The 19229-nt window shown below is 43.9% G+C and overlaps 1 long non-coding RNA gene across 1 annotated transcript in view; it reads left to right on the top strand.

Annotated features, from left to right (window-relative positions):
* The first annotated feature begins 1548 nt into the window (after positions 1-1548).
* Positions 1549-19229, top strand: part of LOC110305353 (uncharacterized) — a 50072-nt gene continuing 32391 nt past the window's right edge. Inside the window, exon 1 of the long non-coding RNA XR_003837617.1 lies at positions 1549-1654. This is a non-coding gene — a long non-coding RNA (uncharacterized LOC110305353). The remainder of the gene's footprint in view (positions 1655-19229) is intronic.

The raw sequence follows: 19229 nt of genomic DNA on the forward strand, positions 1-19229 counted from the left end.
CCTCTCCAAATATTCACACACAAGCACACACACACACACACACACACACATGCTGACATGACCATGTTAGTTCTCCCACCAAAGGCATGGATTCTATCATGATTTTGTGGCATTCATATTATATTACAGCTGTATAAATCATCCTGCAGACAGTTGCACCGTTATTGAACTGACAGTTCTTAGGAGACATAACGAAAGCAATACCAGCATGTGTTTCACCAGGGCCGCTTAGACACTGCACTTTACTCTTTCACAATCGGGAGAGGCAAAGTGTTGTTTGAAGTGTAACTGCAGTCTGACCAGGTATGGAAATGGGAGGAACCAATACTAAGTAATGCAAGCCAGTGGATAAAAGCTGATTTGGACACTAGCAACTTCTTTATTTTTTAACCTCTATGTCTGTGTGTGGTGAATTTGCATGTGCTTTGTGTGTGTGTGTGTGTGTGTGTGTGTGTGTGTGTTAGTCAGAAGATAATCTATGTCCTCCACTTCCTCCTAGTTTGAGCCAGTATCTTTTTGTGATGTCTAGCCTTGTAACATGCCAGGAAAGCCAGTCCACCAGCTTTGGGGGATTCTCTTGTCTGTCTCATGGCTGGTTATACAAGTACTGTCCAGTGACTTATATGGGTCCCAGTGATCCGACCTCGGGTCCTCACACTTACACAGCAAGCACTCTACCAACTGAGCCATCTCTCCAGGCCTCTGGCAACTTCTGAAGGTGAGAGTGAAAGACATGAGGATGTGAGGGTCCTGTTGCATCAACCTTGCACAGTTCTGGGCATTCATGGGTGCCTTCTAGTCTGAGGGTATTATTTGCTAACAGGCTTTCAATGGTTCCAAACGAGCCCTGTGCTTATGGATTTTCTAGGTTGATGAAACCACACCTTGGAAAAGAAACAAGAATTTTGAAGCCATTCACCAAAGACCAAACACCCAATTTACAGACAGCCAGGGCAAGTCTTAGTGGGTTATAAATAGTTGGCAGTGGAATTTATAATTTTCTTCAAAACAGCATTGAAGAAACCTTTCTGTTTCCACTTACTCCTACTCCTAAGTAGGACCTCACATACCTGCTTCTGTCCACCGTCCACCTTATACCCTAATAGGCAGACTCTTCTACCTCTGACCCCAGGAAACAGGAAGCAAGTGGCAAGTGTAGTCTGGTTTTTTTTGTTTTGTTTTGTTTTGTTCAAGGTTTCTCTCTCTCTCTCTCTCTCTCTCTCTCTCTCTCTCTCTCTCTCTCTCTCTCTCTCTCTCTCTCTCTCTCTCTCTCTCAGGCTCCATTAACTGGTGAGAGCTATCCCTAGCCAGAGAAGTTGGAGTGGGAGATTAGGAGTGGGTTGGGATGTGGGGGTGGGAATGGAGAAGCCTAGTGCTGCCTGGAATTCCAAAATGGGAAAGAGACCTCAGCTGCTTTCATATGGAAATTGGCCTGGAAGCTGACTTTGTCTCTGCACAGAACCCTAGCCAACACCAAGTTCAGTGAACCTAACACACTGTTCATTCAGCCATTGAAACCCAGCAGAAGAGCAGGCAGGGAAGGGAGGGTGGAGGGGCAGAGGCTCCCCTTTCTTCTGGGCTTGGTTCCGGAGGAGGCCAAAAGAAAGTTTACCAGGGAAGCAATTTGAAGGCAAAAGTCCACTCTAAAGTGAAGGTGAGTTTGCACTGGCTGTAAGTGGAAGAAGGGGAGAAAAGAAATGGGGGTGAGGTGGGGGGTGTCCATGATCTGCAGCTGACCTTGAATGGGTTAATGTGCTCAGTGTGTCCTAAAGAAGGAGAGGCCTTGCTGGAACCAAGCTCCCGCAGAGGCACAGCCGCACCCTTCAGAAGACTCTTAATGCAAATGTTAATGGAATTTCTCAGGTTTCCTCTGGATCTGCCTTTGCGGCTGGTGTGTTTGTTCCCAGCCTCACTGAGAGTCAAGGAAGCACCTGAATCCACAAGAGGCTAATGCACTTCTTAGATACTTTTGGGGGGGAGACGAGTTTCCTGTCTTTTGTCCTTGATTTATTATTGCTTTTATTTGTTCTCCTCCATTTAGTTCATTTTATTCTGATTTTAAAAGAACAGCTCGCAGGCCCTCCTATTTTCATGGAAATTGCTCAGCAATAACAATTTCAGATAGCTCGCAGAAGAATAGTCATCATGCCAGGGCCAGTTCACCCAAGATGCTTTGCAGGCATTTCACATAACAATTTACTAATTAATGGCAAATTAAATGGAATTTAGTAAGAAGAATCAGAGGTTAGAGTGCCGATATATATTATGTATAAAAAAAGGTATGCAAATATCTTCAGCCCATTTGTGGTTCATCAGTGGGAAATAATAGCTTTTCTGCTCAGAGCCCTCACAGACAGAAGGGCTGTTGCATAGAGGCAGAACTTCAAATTACATATAATTCTAATTTTCTAACAGTTTCTTTGATTATACTTTGTGCCTCCATTTTCCAGATACAATGAACTTCGTCTTCCTTGTTTTAATAGTTTAGAGTTATGGAAAGTCACCTATACTTTGCTGCTTATATTAACTGCATATTGAAGGCTAGAAGTCATGTTTGGGAAAGTTTTTACTATTGACCTAGTTAGCTTTGATTGTCGACTTGGCACAACCTAGGAGCCTCAGTTAGGATTAGCTTATGGGAGGTCTGTGGGGGGTTTTCTTGATTGTTAATTGATTTAGGAGGGGCAAGCTCACTTTGGGCAGCACTTTTACCTGGGCTGGTGGCCTTGTGCTGGGTAAGAAGTCTAGCTTGCGAGCCAGCAACCAGGTTTTCCAATGGTCTCTACTTCAAGTTCCTGTTTGAGCTCCTGTCCTGACTTCCCTCAGTGATGGACTATGACCTAGAAATATAAACTCAATGAATCCTTTCTTCTCCTAAGTTACTTTTAGTCAGAGTGTTTTACCACAGTGACATAATAAAACTAGAACAATCACTGATTCCAATCTCCTACAGTAGATCCAGTACATACTGGAAAACTACAGGCTTTCTGCTTTTGTAAATAAAGCTTTATTGGAATACAACTACATGCATTTATTTGTAGATTGCTTAGGGTTGCTTTTGAATCACTAATGCCACGTATATTTGAAGCACATAACGACTGCAACATTTCTAATCTGGCCTTTAGTATACAAAACTTGCAACTTGTTTCATAGGTAAAAGTGGAGAGAGAGAATATTTATAATGAAGAGCAAATAAAACATTTTAATAAAAATATTGCAAAGAAATTAAAAGACTTACTATTATCCATAAAATTCTATAAATGCTTATCATTATTCCAACAAATCTCTCAAGCATTAATGCACGTGCGTATGTGAGTCTCTCTCTCTGTCTCTCTCTCTCTCTCTCTCTCTCCCCCCCCCCCCCGTGTGTGTGTGTGTGTGTGTGTGTGTGTGTGTGTGTGTGTGTGGTGAGAGGGGTGACTTTCTTCTCTCTGGTCCCTTTCTGTAGACCAACCAATAGTCAGCTCCTCTGAAGTGAACACCAGCCACAAGAAAAACCCACTTGTGCATCAGTGGCATAGCTATTATGGGGCTAACCAATTACTTTGCATTTAGATTTGAAGTGGCTCCATGAGAAGGAGTTCACATCTAGTACTGTAAATTCAACCTGGTCGAAAGTCCATGGCTGGTGAGGTAATAGACCCTAAAAAGAGTAAAAAGGGGGGGGGGGACACAGACCACACTAATAAAGAAGAAAATTTTTATCAGGAGATTAAGTTTGTCTCATCTGAAAGCATACGTTTCCCAAGTCAAATACGATGATTAACTAAACATACATCAGTTAATACATGTTTACTATGTACTATGTCTAACTTTGTGAGATAATGTATCTATTTGGATTTCCATCATAGATTTTGTTCTACCATGGCAACCCCATGGCAGATTATAAAAAAGAGAGGCAAATTTGCCAAGCTCTCTAAGCCCTCAACTCAGGCCTCTTAGCAATCTCTCCTTCTCATTTCACAGGACTTGCTGACACAAGTTACAGTCAGTTCATAGTAGAGTCCCTCAGTTAGTTAGTTAGTTAGTTAGTTAGTTAGTTAGTTAGTTAGTTAGTTAGTTAGTTTTGGTTGGTATGTATTAGGGGGAGTCACTCAACTCTCTATCAGGCACTACAAGTACATGACATAAAGCAACCCCTAAAGAACAGAGGTTTCTTTTAGCTCATTGATTTGGAGAGTTTAGCCATGATCCAGGTCTCTCAGAAACTTTATTTAAAAAGAAAAGATTTATGTCATTCCAGACCCGGGATGAGGCAGTGTATACCACTGGGGAGCTGTTGATGGAGAAAAGCTGATCACCTCATTGCCAGGAAGCAGAAAAGAGGGGAAAAGACTGATATACCCTGCAAAGGGCACACCTCACTCAGGAGTACACCTTAGAGTTCCCACCACCTCCAAATGCCACAGTAGGGATTAAGGCTCTGGTGTTTGGGGGAAATATTCCAAACTCTAGGAGTGAAGAAGCAGAAATCCATCATAAGGAGCACACACACAGAAAGAAAGGAGGAGCACACACACAGAAAGAAAGGGAGGAGCACACACAGAAAGAAAGGAGCACACACACAGAAAGAAAGGAGGAGCACACACACAGAAAGGGAGGAGCACACACAGAAAGAAAGGAGGAGCACACACACACAGAAAAAAGGGAGGAACACACACAGAAAGAAAGGAGGAGCACACACACAGAAAGAAAGGAGGAGCACACACACACAGAAAAAAGGGAGGAGCACACACAGAAAGAAAGGAGGAGCACACAGAGAAAGAAAGGAGCACACACATAAAGAAAGGAGGAACACACACACAGAAAGAAAGGACGAGCACACACACAGAAAGAAAGGGATGAGCACACACACAGAAAGAAAGGGATGAGCACATACACAGAAAGAAAGGAGGAGCACACAGAGAAAGAAAGGAGCACACACACAGAAAGAAAGGAGGAGCACACAGAGAAAGAAAGGAGCACACACACAGAAAGAAAGGAGGAGCACACACACAGAAAGAAAGGACGAGCACACACACAGAAAGAAAGGGAGGAGCACACACACAGAAAGAAAGGCAGATTTTTGCCTTTATTTGTTTGTGGTAGGATCTCATGTAGTCCATGCTGGCCTCAAACTCACTATGTAGCTGAGGACATTGAACTTCAGATCCTCCTGCCTGACTCTCAAGCCCCACACCACTCTGCCTGGTTTAATTTAATGCTGGGCCGAAACTCAGGGCTTCCAACAAGCTAGGAAGGCACTCTATCAACTGAGCCACACCCACAGCCTTTTATCTTTAAGTCACACCAGTACTTGTTTCAAAGTTGCTGGGGAAGGAAGAGCTGGCTAGCTGATTGATTCATAACTCACTGTTGAAACCCCTCCTCACACCCAGGCCCTAAATCCCGACTGCTCAGTTGTCAATTGAAAAGGCTAAAGAAGCTCTAATCTGTGCCTTCAAGTGCAGCTTTCCAACGAGGCTAGCCAACAAATATAAACCTTCCATTTCAAGGGCTGAAGAGATGGCTCAGCTGTTAAGATCACTTGGTTTTTGCAGAGGACTGGAGTTCTGTCCTCATCACCCTCACTGAGAAGTCCACAAATGCTTGTAACTCCGGCTTCAAGGAAGCCAGTGTCTCAGTCCTCCTTGGACACCAGCATACACGCATACCTAGACATAAGTAAAAATAAAAGTAACCTTCAAAAGTCCTTGTCCATTATAAAGGGCTGATGTATTGCTCTGGTAACATCAATGACCAATGGCAGTTTCCTGACTGGCTTACTGCCTGAGTACCTTATGCTTATGAAGTACCCAGTGGTTTTCCTTCATTCACTGCGTATCTGTTGTAGCCTGCAGAGTTTGTGCTAATTGTTGTTGGAAAGGCTTGGACTCAAGACAGGCAGAGTTGACTTCCAAATGCATCGAGTACCAGCCTGTTTACCTTGAGAAAAATCTCTTTGTCTGTGTGTCTCCATCTGTTCCATGGAAAAAACCTCAGAAGTGCTATAAGAATGAGCAGAAATAGGGGCTGAGGAGAAGGCAAGACATTAAAGTGCCCGTCATGCAAGTATAAGCCCATGTAAATGGTGGATAGTTGTAGCAATCTTCCTGTAGTTCTGCATTTGGAAAACAGAGACAAAGGGATTCCCACACTAGCTGACTATCTAGATTGATGGCTCTAGGTTTGATTGAGAGACCCTTCTTCAATGAACAAGGTAGAAAAATAATGGAGGATGACTCCATACATAAAACCTGGGCTTCCAGACAGGCTTGTGCACGCACATGTACTCCCATGTAAACAATCATACACATATATGCACATCACACACATGCATACAGAAATAGAAAGACAAGTAAGAATTGAAATAAATACAAAACTGGATCGCTGACTTACACTGAGCATTCAATAAATGTTAATGGCTACTACTGATGATTTTAGAAGATTATGATCAGACTCACAATGGAGTCTGGCTTGAACTTGAATGTGAGGGATAAATAGAAATTGGGGAGCAATCTCATAGAATACCAGACAAAAACATACAGCACTGTGTATCATTTGGTTGAAAACTAACTAGACACTTGGCTGGGTTCTTTTCTCTTTAAATCCAAGCCCTCTTTCCAAAGATTCAGGAAATAACGTAGGGAAAGACCCTTAGGCAGAAGTGCAAAGACTTTACATGTCTCTCCCAGGAGCTCTCCAGTATTTTTCTAGCATACAATTGAAGTCATCAGGAGAAGAGGACAAAATGGAAACCAAACAACACAAAAGGAAACCTGGTTGTGTAGCATAATGAATGGACAAGAAAGAGTCCAGAAGGAGGGGACCACAGGGCATGAGAGCTTGAGCCTGTCTTGTACACTTGAAGTGACTTGAAATTCCAAGCAGTGATTCTTGGGTTTCATTATGACATTTGCAAGCATGTAAATAATGTATTGTGATCATATTCACCTCCATTACCCCCTATTCTCTCCCTTTTCCTCCCTCTGATCCACTTCCTATTTCCAGCTAGTCCCCCTTTACAGTCTAGGTTTTTTACATGTGAGAGCTTACACTTTTATTTAGGGTTAATTAGAGGAGTATCAACAAGGGTTATTTATAGGACTATGAGCAACATACCAATCACTGCTCCACTGAAGAAACCATCCCCCTACACTCCCACCCCTACCTCTATAGCCACCATTGACTGCCTGTGAATCCCAAGGAAAGGGCTGGGTCTTGTGAGCCCCTCCCGGACTCCAGCGGGAGAGTCTGTGTGCCCAATGTTGTGCTGTTGACCACAGATTTTAACACTCCTGCTATGGGAACATGAATACTTCCCATTCCCTTGAAAATGCTTCCATCTATCTCAGTGACTAACCTCTAATGCAGGACTGTAAACAGATACGTCATGACAGGACTTGCAGGACTAGGACAAGATAAACAGCATTATCCCTTGCCTGCCCTTTCTCTATTAGGCTTATGACTTGGAACTCAGGTCCAAGCCATGAGAAAGCCAAGTTACCCGTAGGTAGACCATGTGGTGTGTTCACCCCAGCCCTAGCTGCAGTCCTAGCTGATAACCAGTATCAACCTCAGGCACGTGAATAAGACAGTCCCTAGAGGACCCCAGTTTCATCTGCAGTCAGCCCTCGCTTCCTCCACAGCAGAGGGCACGTGAAGCCAGATGAATGCTATTCAGTAAGTTCTGCCCAAACTGCTGTTTTCGAGTAAAATGAATATTGTTGATATTTTTAGTCACTGGCTTTTGGGGTGTTTCGTTACACAGCAGTGGTTAACTAGAAGCAGCTGTTTTAGATGCTGGGTAGGCATCACACAAGCTGTTTATGCTTATGCGTTTTCAGAAGGCATGATCTGGAAATCAAAATATTTGGATGGAACGTTCTCTACCCATCACCCTCTCCGTTTTCTTCATGGCGTTTATCTCGATTTGCTATTGTAGTCTTCATTTGCTCCTGTATTGATTTATTTGGTGTGTGTTTGTTTTATTTCTTCTTTTCCCATTAGGATAGAAGTCCCTTAGTCCCCCAGATCTTGTTTGTCTCACTCACTGCTATATCTCCTTACCCATCCTAGGGTTTGGCATGTCAGGATCACATTGTAAACATTTGTGGGATAATGAACAAGCAGATAAACACCATGAAACTTGGACGTGTCCAATTTCATTACACAGAAACCACCACGTTCACAAAGCATGTGCTCAAGTTTTTAAAAAGAGAAAGAAAAAACAAAACCCATACAATTTAGGTCGGCAAACAGAGGGGGATGCTTTTCCCTTTTTGTTTATTCGTTGCATATGTATGTAAACGTGTGGTATGCATGAGTGTACGGGTGTCTGAATGTGTGTGCATATGGGTAAGTGCACGAGTGTGTACACAGGTGTGTACTTACATTGTGTGGAGTCCCCAGGTTTATGTTTGGTGTGTTCCTCAATCACTTTCCACCTTCTATAGTGAGGCAGCATCTCTCCTCTGACCCAGAGTGTCCTTTCAGTTAGCTAGCTGGCCAACTTGCTCTGGGAACCCTTATCTCTGACTCCTGTGAGCTGAGATTACAGGTAGACCATTATACCCACCCAGCGTTAATGTGGGTTCCAAAGATACTAATCCCAGCCCTTACCTTGTGTAGGAAGTACTTTTGCTACTGACCCGTCTCCTCATACTGTGTGTATTTTTTCTTGTTATGAATTGGACCTAAGCAGTCCATGTCCCTGTGTTAATATGCCCACTTTAGCTGGATTCACACCTTTGCATGTCTCCCCAGTTTTCCTATATCAAAAAGCACAGAAATTTCTCATCATGTCAAAGTCTGGAAAGTTCAGGATCAAGGTTACTAGAGGATTAAAGTCCAGAGAAAATCAGCTTCGATTTACATCTCAGAATAGACCAAGTTCTGGGGCCTCTTACAAAGGCTGGGATTCCACTCACCAGGGCTCCATCCTTGTGATCTTCTTGCCTCTGCCTCCTTCAGCAAATCCTGCAGGTTCGTGCCACCACAACCTGCAAAATCCATTCTCATAAGCCAATCATTCCTAACCAGTTTATCTTCTAATATAATCATACTTGTGATCGAGTTTAAATAAGTGTATAGTAGCAGAGATTCAAACTATAGTTTCCACTCCTGTAGTCACTTAGCAAACTCTTCTTCTCTAATTATGTATATGTATGTGTGTGTATATATATATATATATATATATATATATATATATATATATATGTGTGTGTGTGTGTGTGTGTATAAAATATTATGTATACATGTACAGATATCTATGTTATACATAGATACACGTGTGTATATTATGCCTCACAGAGATTTGCATATATGTGTGCATGTATGTGCATGCAAGCATGCTCACACGTGTGTGTGTGTGTGTATGCACACGTGTGCTATGACACCCATGTGGAAACCAGAGGATGACTTTTAGATGTTGATCCTCTCCTTCCACCATGTGTATCCCCAGGATTGAACTCAAATTGTCAGACTTGGTGGCAAGCATCTTTACCTGCTGGGCCATCTTACCTGCCCTTCTACAATCTCTTATGGAACACATCCTATATGTAATAAGATAAAAACTATGAGCAGATGGGAAGAGAAAGGGGTCATTTACCTGAGAATCTGGTTGAAGCCTCTACCAGCTGAAAATCAACAGTTCTACAATTAACAACATTTTCTTACAGCCTTTCTTCTTTCCCAGCTATAGATCTATAACTTTCTAGAAATCTCATTAGAAACCCCTTCTGCAACCCTTGTGGCTCTTGGTTTTATCATATCAGACTGATAGATACCTCATCCAAGGTACCTCCCTATACTCTCACTTTCAAAGAGAGAAAAGGCAAGAAGGACAGGTGTTTCTTAGCAGCCCATTTGACATATCATCTGAAGGTCATGCAAATGTGCCTAACGCTAAGGCACTTCATTGTGACTCTCCTTTGAGAATCCTGTACCCACACTTGGATGTGCCTTATTCTTTCCCTTAACCCTTGTGCTTAAAACATGTGTTTCTGTTTTGTTCTATTTTAAAATAAGCTGTGCCTCTCTCATTGAGAATCCCACACCCATGCTCCAAGGTTGGCTTTGGTCTTTCATTGGACCCCATCTTCCTATTTTTAATAACCATCAATCCAACTTTATAATGGCTCGTTCTGAAATGCTTTTCTGGAAGCCAAAGATCCAGTTTTACCTAGGAAACTGTCCCTAAGAGAATAAAGGGAGCCCACCTGTACTGAAGCGGGCTCCAAGGTGGAGCCGTGCTTCTGCATGTACTGTCCAGCCTAGACTACGGTATGCACAGTCGTAAGAAAATGGGAAGGACAAAGGCCTCTCTAAAGAGAAAGGCAAAGGACTTGGAAGTCTCTGGGGTGTTGAGCCTTGTTGAGCCATGCAGCCAAGGCATTACAGTCACATAGAGGCCTGTACAGCCCCATGGCCCTGTGGGCAGGCCCCACCATGAAAGTCATTCTTCATCCCAGCTTCTTCAACACAGAGTCTCTCTCCTCTCCAACTTTAGTCATCTTTCCCTTGAGCCCCAAAAGAGTACTTAAGGCTAAGAAGGAAGCTCTCATTAGCTAGGCCCTGGGTAGACAGCACCATGCCTTTTGGGAGCACATAGCTTTCTCCTCTGTGGTAGAAAATGCTGAGGTTGAAGCAAGGAGTTCACCAAGGACAGGCCCCAAGTCAATTTTAACTGGATACCCCCGGCAGGATAAAATGTTTTTGTTGTAATATTGTTACCATAAAAGGTACTGTAGTATTTAAAAACTAGCATCGATCCTTCAGTGAGTGTCAGAAATCCTCATGGGATTTGAAACCCTGACCACAGAGGACATGGCAGGATGCTATCTATCTTTCTGTTTCCTAGGCCACCCACAGGAAAAGGGCTCAAGGTCCCACCAATGTCTAAGAGAGATACTAGAATCCCCTAGTGTCACCCGAAGAACTGAAGAAAAACTGTTGGAACTAAGGAATTGAAATACGAAGGGAGATCACCCTCTTACTTTTATTAGGCCTTGTTCAGAATCAATATAAACCCCAGGGCCCAGGATGCTTCACACTGAAAGGGAATACAGGCCTTCCCTCCTAAAAGGAAATCAGGTCCCTTAAGTAAAACAGATGTTAGCACTGAGCTCCCAGCCCGCTCTGGCTTCCAAACTCGCCCCAGCTCATCCTCAACAGCACAGAAAAACTGTCTCCCAGAAACCCAAGATTTCCAGTCTGGTTGGAGAATTGTGAGCCTTGTCTCTTTCCTTAGCTCACTGAAGTTTTCCTTTCTGTTTACCAGGAAGAGAGCTAGGGGGGTTCGGGGGGGGGGGGGGCGGGGGGAGTGAGGGGAGTGAGGGGAGGAGGCAGCCAGACTGTTCGCAGAGGATTTGGAGATACAGTGGAGACTGAATGGAGAAGATTTTCATTTCCTGTGTTATGCGGCGCAAATAATATCAGTATGAAAAACCTGGCAGGGAGATGGGAGATAGCAGTTTTTACATTGATAAGTATTTGTTCATTTCCTAACAACAAAAAGAAATAGAAATCTCTCCAGAAATTAAATAGCCTGGCTTGTTGGAGCAGTTTTTTTGTGGGGCTGCTGCGTGCGGGGCCGGCTCCCTTTCTGGGCCCCCGCGCAGATAATCGAGGTAAGGCTATCACCTGGGATCACGCGGGCTGTGGGGGCCCAGCTCGCAGGGCCCAAGTCTCCTACTTTTTTTTTTTCCTGTCACTTATTTTCTCGGCGGGCCCGATTTGCATTTTAATGGAAGTAGTTTATAGACTTCTCTGCAGCCTTTGCCGAGCCACAAGTGGCATCATTAAGTGAGCTAAGCCGGATTAATGCCGATAGTAAAGTCAGATAATACAATAACAGCGGCCTCCATTCCATTTGCATTAGGTGAGGAACGCCGGGCTGCCTGGTGCCTAGCGATAATTTGTAAGCGCGATATGTTGTACTTGAGAGGATAAGATTAAATTTAGTGGGTTTAACTGTCATCCCGGTAAGTCAATTACTTCATCTTTTCAGCCTTTGAATTTCTTTTATAAATAAAATAAATGGAATATTGAGCTGCTCCCGCAGCCATTTCGAGCTCCCATGAAGAATTACACAGGCTGGGCCAAATAAATAAATAAATAAAAAGGCTTCGGATTGAGCTCCATAAACAAAATATAAACTCCATTCAGGTGCCGACGTGGCGGCAGCCCCGAAATATTGTCCGTCTCTCATATCACAAGCATGACGGATTCCATTGTGGCTTCAGTTTTTCCATAATAGGAAATATTTATGTCGCGCCTGAGTCTTTTCTATCCCTATCCTTCCATTGTAGGAGGCAAACACAAGCAGACACAGCCATGGGCTTCCTACCTACCCCTCCTTCCCTCCCCTGCCTTCTCTTGCCCCAGTGCTAAGTATTTAGTGATCTAGAGGATAGGAAGGAAGCCCCATGACCCAGGGACTTGCATCCAATTTCCAGGGCGCCTCAGATAAACGGGGACAACTTCCTTCTGATCTTCCTCTTCCGGACCATGGACTAGGGCCCTGGAGATGGATTTTCTGCTAAAGAGTTGAGCTAGGGAAATCTTGATAGGTTCTTACAGCAGAGATGCTGGGAGGAAGGATGAGGCTATGGGACAACAAAGAGAAAAAGAACTGTCAAAAGGTAGGAGGAAGAAAGGAAGGAAGGAAGGGAAAGAGCGGGAAAAGAGACACAAAAGAAGAATGGGAGGGAAGGAACAGAAAGAAGGCAGGGAGGGAAATACGGGGATGGGGGCACAGAGACAGGAAGGAAAGGAGAAAGGGACAGAGAAAGGAAGGAAGAAACGGAAAGAAGAACCAAGCATTCGAAGCCTGCTGGCAGTTACCAATCAATAAGAGCCATCTTTAAGACATGCAGAACTATTGGCCTCCTAGTACACTAAGAGACATGCTCACTAAAAACACAAAAGAAGACACAACAAAAATAAGTACATAAATGAGCAAGTAGATGACGAGCTAGAGAGTCAAAGGGCAGAATCTGTGTGGGGCCCCTATATACTGGTGACTACAGAAATGTAGCCCAGGTTGGCCTCCAATTTGATATGCAGCCAAGGATTGACTGTGGACTTCTGATCCTCCTTCCTCTACGTCCCACAATACTGTTAAAACACTGACGATAATATTGTCTGTATTTAAAGCATTGTCTGTTGCACTGTGTTATGTGCACACATGCGCATTCGGATGTGCTCATGCACATGGAGGGCAGAAGGGGGTGTCAGATGTCTTCTATCTCTCTTTAACCTTAGGTTGGGAGGCAGGATTTCTCACTGAGCCTGAAGCTCGCCGTTGTTTTAGTTCGGTGTTCTGACCTGAGGTCCTGGAGACCCTCTCCGAAACGCCTGCATTGCAGACAGGTGTGCCTATGTCTGGCTTTGATGTACCTGCGGGGGCTTTGAACATGATTCCCTCTGCTTTCATAGCCATCTCTCACACAATACGCCACTTGGCCAATCAAATGTCTATTACATTTTTAAAACATTTTGATATCTAATGCACCACGTTTGTCAATGCAGATTCCTCCAGAAGCCGTCCACGGAGGCCACGATCAGGAAGCCTGGGCCAGTAAATAGCAGTCATAATGAGAAGGGTCTGTGTGTACGCAAACATGCATGTGTGTTTCTCTGACTTCATTCCAAAGCCAAAGATATAAATGACTTTTAGATTGTCCCTTGTTTTGTATTATCCACGCCTCTGCCCTTCACTAGTGCAGATAATCGAGAGCTCACTGTACTGTGATTAATTATATGGCCAGGGCTGACAGCCAAGAGTCACTGAGAGCAGAGGGTTTCAGGCCCTTTCAAAGGTGGAAGGATTCTGTTTGCCTGTTCAACTGTTTCGTTGTTTCTGGCCTCGATCAAGTGTTCACTCTGTGCTGGGCTTCCTGCCTTTTACCTGTAACCTTCCGTATAACCCTCTGTGCATGGTCTGTCTGGACACTGAACACTTGTATTGTCTCTATCTCAGAGTGAAACAAACAGAGGTCAGAGAGGTAATGATCTTCATCATCTCCCCAAGTTACAGAGACTCACAAACATCCAATAAAACACCATCAATGAATTGACCCATGTATTGTCTAAGAATCACAGACACTACATGTATTTTCACTTTATTACCGTAGAGTCCCCTTTAATGGCTTCAACACTGAACCTCACATTGCTTTCTAGGTTTTCCATATAGAGAGCAAGAGGTCTGTTGGTTGAACAATAAAGCAAACTTTGATCATTCGGGCCTGTGTTCAAGCACAAGCCTTAGCTGACAGCTAAGGATGCTGCTAAAAGCAGTGGCCACATGTTCTCTTTCAACCCTCTTTAGTGTGTGTGTGCGCGCAGTGCATGCTCACATAGAAACCAGAGGTTGGACTTCAGTGTCTTCTCTGTTATTTCTCTGCCTTATTTTATTTGGAGACAGGGTCAGTAACTCACCCATTGGTTGGACTGGTTAAGATTAGCCGCTCCGGCACGCCCCAGAGATCCTCCTATGTTCATGCAATGCTGGGATTAGCTCCCCCAAGCTTGGCTTTTCACATGGGTGATGCAGATCTGCATGCTTGTGAAGAAACCACTTCACTGGCTGAGCCATCTCCATAGCCCACACATCCCTGATGAGTGCTTCCGCACAGCAAGGGGGAGAAAAGGCACCAGCGGAGGTGGCAGACTGTGAGCAAAGATACTGGGCATGCCCAGCCCAAGTCCAGACAATTAACAGTGTTATTTTCTTGGTACAGGGTCCCCAAGGAGCCTGGGGACCAGGAAATAAAGAGTGCTTGAGTCGTCTATGCTATGTGGGCTTCAGAGTTCACACTCCCCAAGCTCCATGGAAGCCCAGATTCTCCACCACAGATCTACTGTAGTATTTACACAATGCCAGTGAACTACACAAGATATCAGCCTGTGTCCATGATATGTCACAAAGCCGGGCAGTGGGTTTCTAGGCCATTGTCTCAAGAATAATAATTCAGGTCTTCTGTGAATTATTCTTCATCTGAGTCAAAACAAATAAATAAGCTTTTGTGTTACTTGTTTAGGGCCTAAGTAACTCTTCACTTTTTGTCTCTAAATGCTACCATTTCACGTTTTCCTGTCTCAGTCTTATTCCTATTTCTATACTAGTTGTAGGTGTGGTTTAAAAGCTATCCCACAGAAGAAAAGTTCCCTTAAGTCATCTTTAACTTCCTGTTTCTGTCTCTCAATGTTGTGCTCACAAGTTCTTACCTGTATTCACACACACACACACACACACTCTTTTCATTTCTTTTCAGTTATATTTTATTCACTTGCCAAGGGTGAAGTGTATGAGCATACCAGGGCCATGCGTGAAGGTTAGAGGTTAGCTTGGGGCAGTCTCTTCTTTTCCTCTCCCACTTGAGTACCCCAAATCAAACTCAAATGATCAGGTTTGACAGCAAATGTCCCTATCCATTGAGCCATTTCACCAGACTTGTATTTTTCAATTTTTCTTTATTTATCACTGGGATTATGTACTCAAGGTGTGTGTGAGGGTGGGTGCATGTGTGACATGGTGCATGTGTGACATGCTGCATGTGTAGAGATCTAAGGACACCTTCTGGGAGTCTGATCTCTCCTTCCATCGTGATATCTGAGAATTAAACACAGGTCAGCAGATTTATTTTTCAAGTACCTTTACCCATTAAGCTGCCTGGGTAGACCTTACTATTATCATTACTACTTAAATTTTGTTTTCCCTGCAACTAATGAGAAAAATCTCCTCACCGTGTACCCCATTGTAGAGTCTCCTCGTGAACTTGAGGAAAATTACTAATTTATTTTTGAGTACACACACACACACACACACACACACACACACACACACACACACACACACCGTGCCACAGTGAAACAGAATTAAACGGACTCCATCATTTCGGAGCTCGGTTCCCTGAATAGCTTGCCCCCCTGGCTGTTTTATTACCACTCCGTCTCACGAAACCCTCCTAAAGAGCTGACATTACATTTTTTTCATCTCATCCTCAGGAACATTCTTCTAATAATAATATTTCCCGATGCCGACACCGTTTTGAGGTTTGATTCTGTGAGAGGTGGAAGTGTTAATCCGCATCCCAAGCCTGCGTGTGCTTGCAGATATCAGTGTCCCATTTTCTCTAAAATTAGCAATGTCACGCAAGCTTTCAGATGCTGTAATTACAACAGCAACAGACCAGAAAAGCTCCCAACACCCACCCTGTCTTGGGACCAGCCATCTGCAAACTCAGGTCTTCCTTTCTTTTTCTTTCTTCATGTGTGTGTGTGTGTGTGTGTGTGTGTGTGTGTGCGCGCGCGCGCGCGCGCGCGCACGCGCGCGCGCGCGTGCGCACAAGCTATGTATAGGTGCACACGTTTGCATGTGTATAGGGGGCTCATGTTTGTCCATGTGGAGTCCTCAGACTAAGGTCAGACTCTCTGCCTTATACACTGAGGCACCGTCTCTCACTTAGAGCCTGCAGATTCAGCAACTCAAACGCTTCAGTTTGCAGTGGGGTCTCTCTGTTTCCACCTCCTGTGTGCTGGAATACAGTGTGGCTGCCATACCTACCCGACACTTAGGTAGACCCCGAGGATCAGAGCTCTAGTCTCCAGTGCTTACACAGCAAGAACTTCACCCAGTGAACTGCTGCCCCATCCCCACTTCGCTCCCTTTCACTTCTGCCTCTCACAATTGGCTTTTGCTTGAGTTCTAGCCTCCTAATTCCCCAACACAATGCAAGTTAGCCCCCCTTAATACGTCATTACTGTCCACTGACTGAACGTGTCAGTATCTAAACCAACATTGACTGACGTCCCACCTTCTCTTAGAGGTACCAGGTCACAAACTGAATCAGTAGAGACACTGGACTCAGGAAGACCAGCTGAAGTCTTACAGGAGGCAAAGAGAACAGCCATCTCTCTGTACAGATGTGGAAAAAGCTCAGACGAACCCTTCCCTTAGATACATGCCCTGTTTCTCCCGCTTAGAATGTCCGTACTACCAGCTCCTTGGGTTTAAAGCCATATGGTTGAGCAAATGGACAGCATCCTTTCTCATAAAATATTCCTCTTTAGTGTCTACCATTTCCTGGTAAAGAATAATACTTCCTGGTGAAATCAAAGACCCCTTTCTCCTCCCTCAGTCCCAGCCCCTGTGAATCCTTTCAGTGATATAACCCTGGATAGCTTAGTTCTGTCCACCCTTAGACACATTACATTAGTTTTAGTTTAGGAGTTTTTGAAATGATTTTAATTTTAATTTCAGCTAAGTGTGGGAGTGGGAGGGCTTGCATGTACGAGTGTGGTGCCCTAAGAAGCCAGAAACAGGAAGGAGAACTGCTGGAGGTGGAGTTACAGGTGAGTGTGAGCCACCCAACGTGGGTGCTGGAAACCAAACTTGGCTCCTTAGCAAGAGCAACAAGCACTCTTAGCTGCTGATCCACCTCTTCGGGCCCTTGTCTTTGTTACTTTGAGAAAAAAAAGTTATCATTTTAGCCCTGACTGACCTAGAACTCACTATGTAATATGCCTCAGTCTCCCAAATGTTGTATACATACACAGATATCTGGACTTCCGTTCCCCCCACCCCCACAAGAGTTAACCAGAAACCACTTGTTGCATCTGCTCAAAAGTGTCACCAGACTCTCGATGTACCCTAGGACATCACAGGAACTCAATAAAGGTTTGTTGAATGAGTAAACAAACTACAGTTCTTTAATGACCTGAAGAAATGTCATATGTAGTGAATAAATATTTAGTGAATGAAGTACATAAATGTAGTTAAGAAAAATATCTGTTGGCAGGGAGGTTGAAAGGATAGTTATAAGGATTAAAAGAAGTTATCTGCTTAATATAAGATTGTTCACACCTCCCCAAAACAAAGACTGCCTTCTAAATGTGTGTGTCACAGAGCAGCAAGTAGGATATTTTAGTCCATTCTTCCTTCTTATATTTGGATGCCATTGTCTTGGTTATTTACAGAGAGAAGTTAATTGGCTTGTTGTTCTGGTGACCAGGACATAACAGGGTTGACATTTGAGGGGGCCCTTTAACCTGAATTATCACACCATGGAGGGAAGCACAAAGCGAAGTCAAGAAAACAATGCTCTCACAGCACAGCTGCCTGGTCCCAGCTCATAATCCACTGCTGTGTGGTTGTTCTCTTTCAGGAACTTCCCCTCATGGTCCTACAGAGACTCATGGGATAAAGGAAAATAAGGAAATACACTAGGCTCTGTAAACTCAGGATGCCACAAGCTTCTTGAGGCCCCTCCCCAAGATTATAGATAACAGCAATGGTTGCCGAGGAGAGTAGATTCTCCAGTGAGTTTCGTGGGAGCTGTGCAGAGCCCTTGAGGGATGAAGTTTATGGATGCTGTCACCTATGCTAATGTAGCTTCCCCATGCTGCTTTAAGTCACACTCATTGGTTCATCGAGCTAGACATGTGTGGAATCATTTTGGAATGAACAAGGTACTTGTGCACATCTCTGAAGGAAAGGTCATGGGATAAGTCTGTCCATGTACATTGCCTTCGTCTCTCCCTATGCCAAATTTCTGCCTCTCAACACTGCTGTGTTGAGGCTGGTTCTAGTTTCATCCTGTACTGTTATAAAACACTCTGAACAAACAAACAAACACAACAAAAATAAGTGGGAGATAGGAAAGGGTTATTTGGCTTATAATTCTAGGTCATAATCTATCATTGAGAACATTCAGAGCAGCGACTCCAGGCAGGAACCTGGAGATAGGAACCATGGAAGGGACATTGCTTACTGGCTTGTGCTCTGCCTCATTCACAGACCCGTGCTTAGGTAGTTTTCTTATATAGCCAAAGACAACCTGCTTAGAGATGGTGCCACAGTGGGCTGGGCTCAATTAATAATCAAGACAACCCCCTAGCGCCCCCAGACATGGTCACCAGCAAGTCAAGGCAATTCCTCAATCAAGGCTTTCCCCTCAGATGACTCTAGGCTGTGTCCAGTTGTCAATTAAACCCAACTAGGACAAGGACCAAGTTTTCAAGACATGGAATTAGGAAATGCCTTCAAACCACAGCAAGTGAAAGAAGACTTTGAACTCCCTTATGTCTCTCTAGCAAAAGAAGGAAATTTTAACTGATTTTTTTTTATGTCACACTGTGTTTGATAGTCATAACCTGTCGATAAAGGTCATTTATCTTTCCTTCCATTAGCCTTTTATTTAAAAAAACAGACAAAAGAAAGCATTGTCCAAAGGTTGAGTAATTCA

This window comes from Mus caroli, unplaced genomic scaffold (assembly GCF_978045245.1).
Source record: "Mus caroli unplaced genomic scaffold, Mus_caroli_1 scaffold_1, whole genome shotgun sequence".
Lineage (NCBI taxonomy): Eukaryota > Metazoa > Chordata > Mammalia > Rodentia > Muridae > Mus > Mus caroli.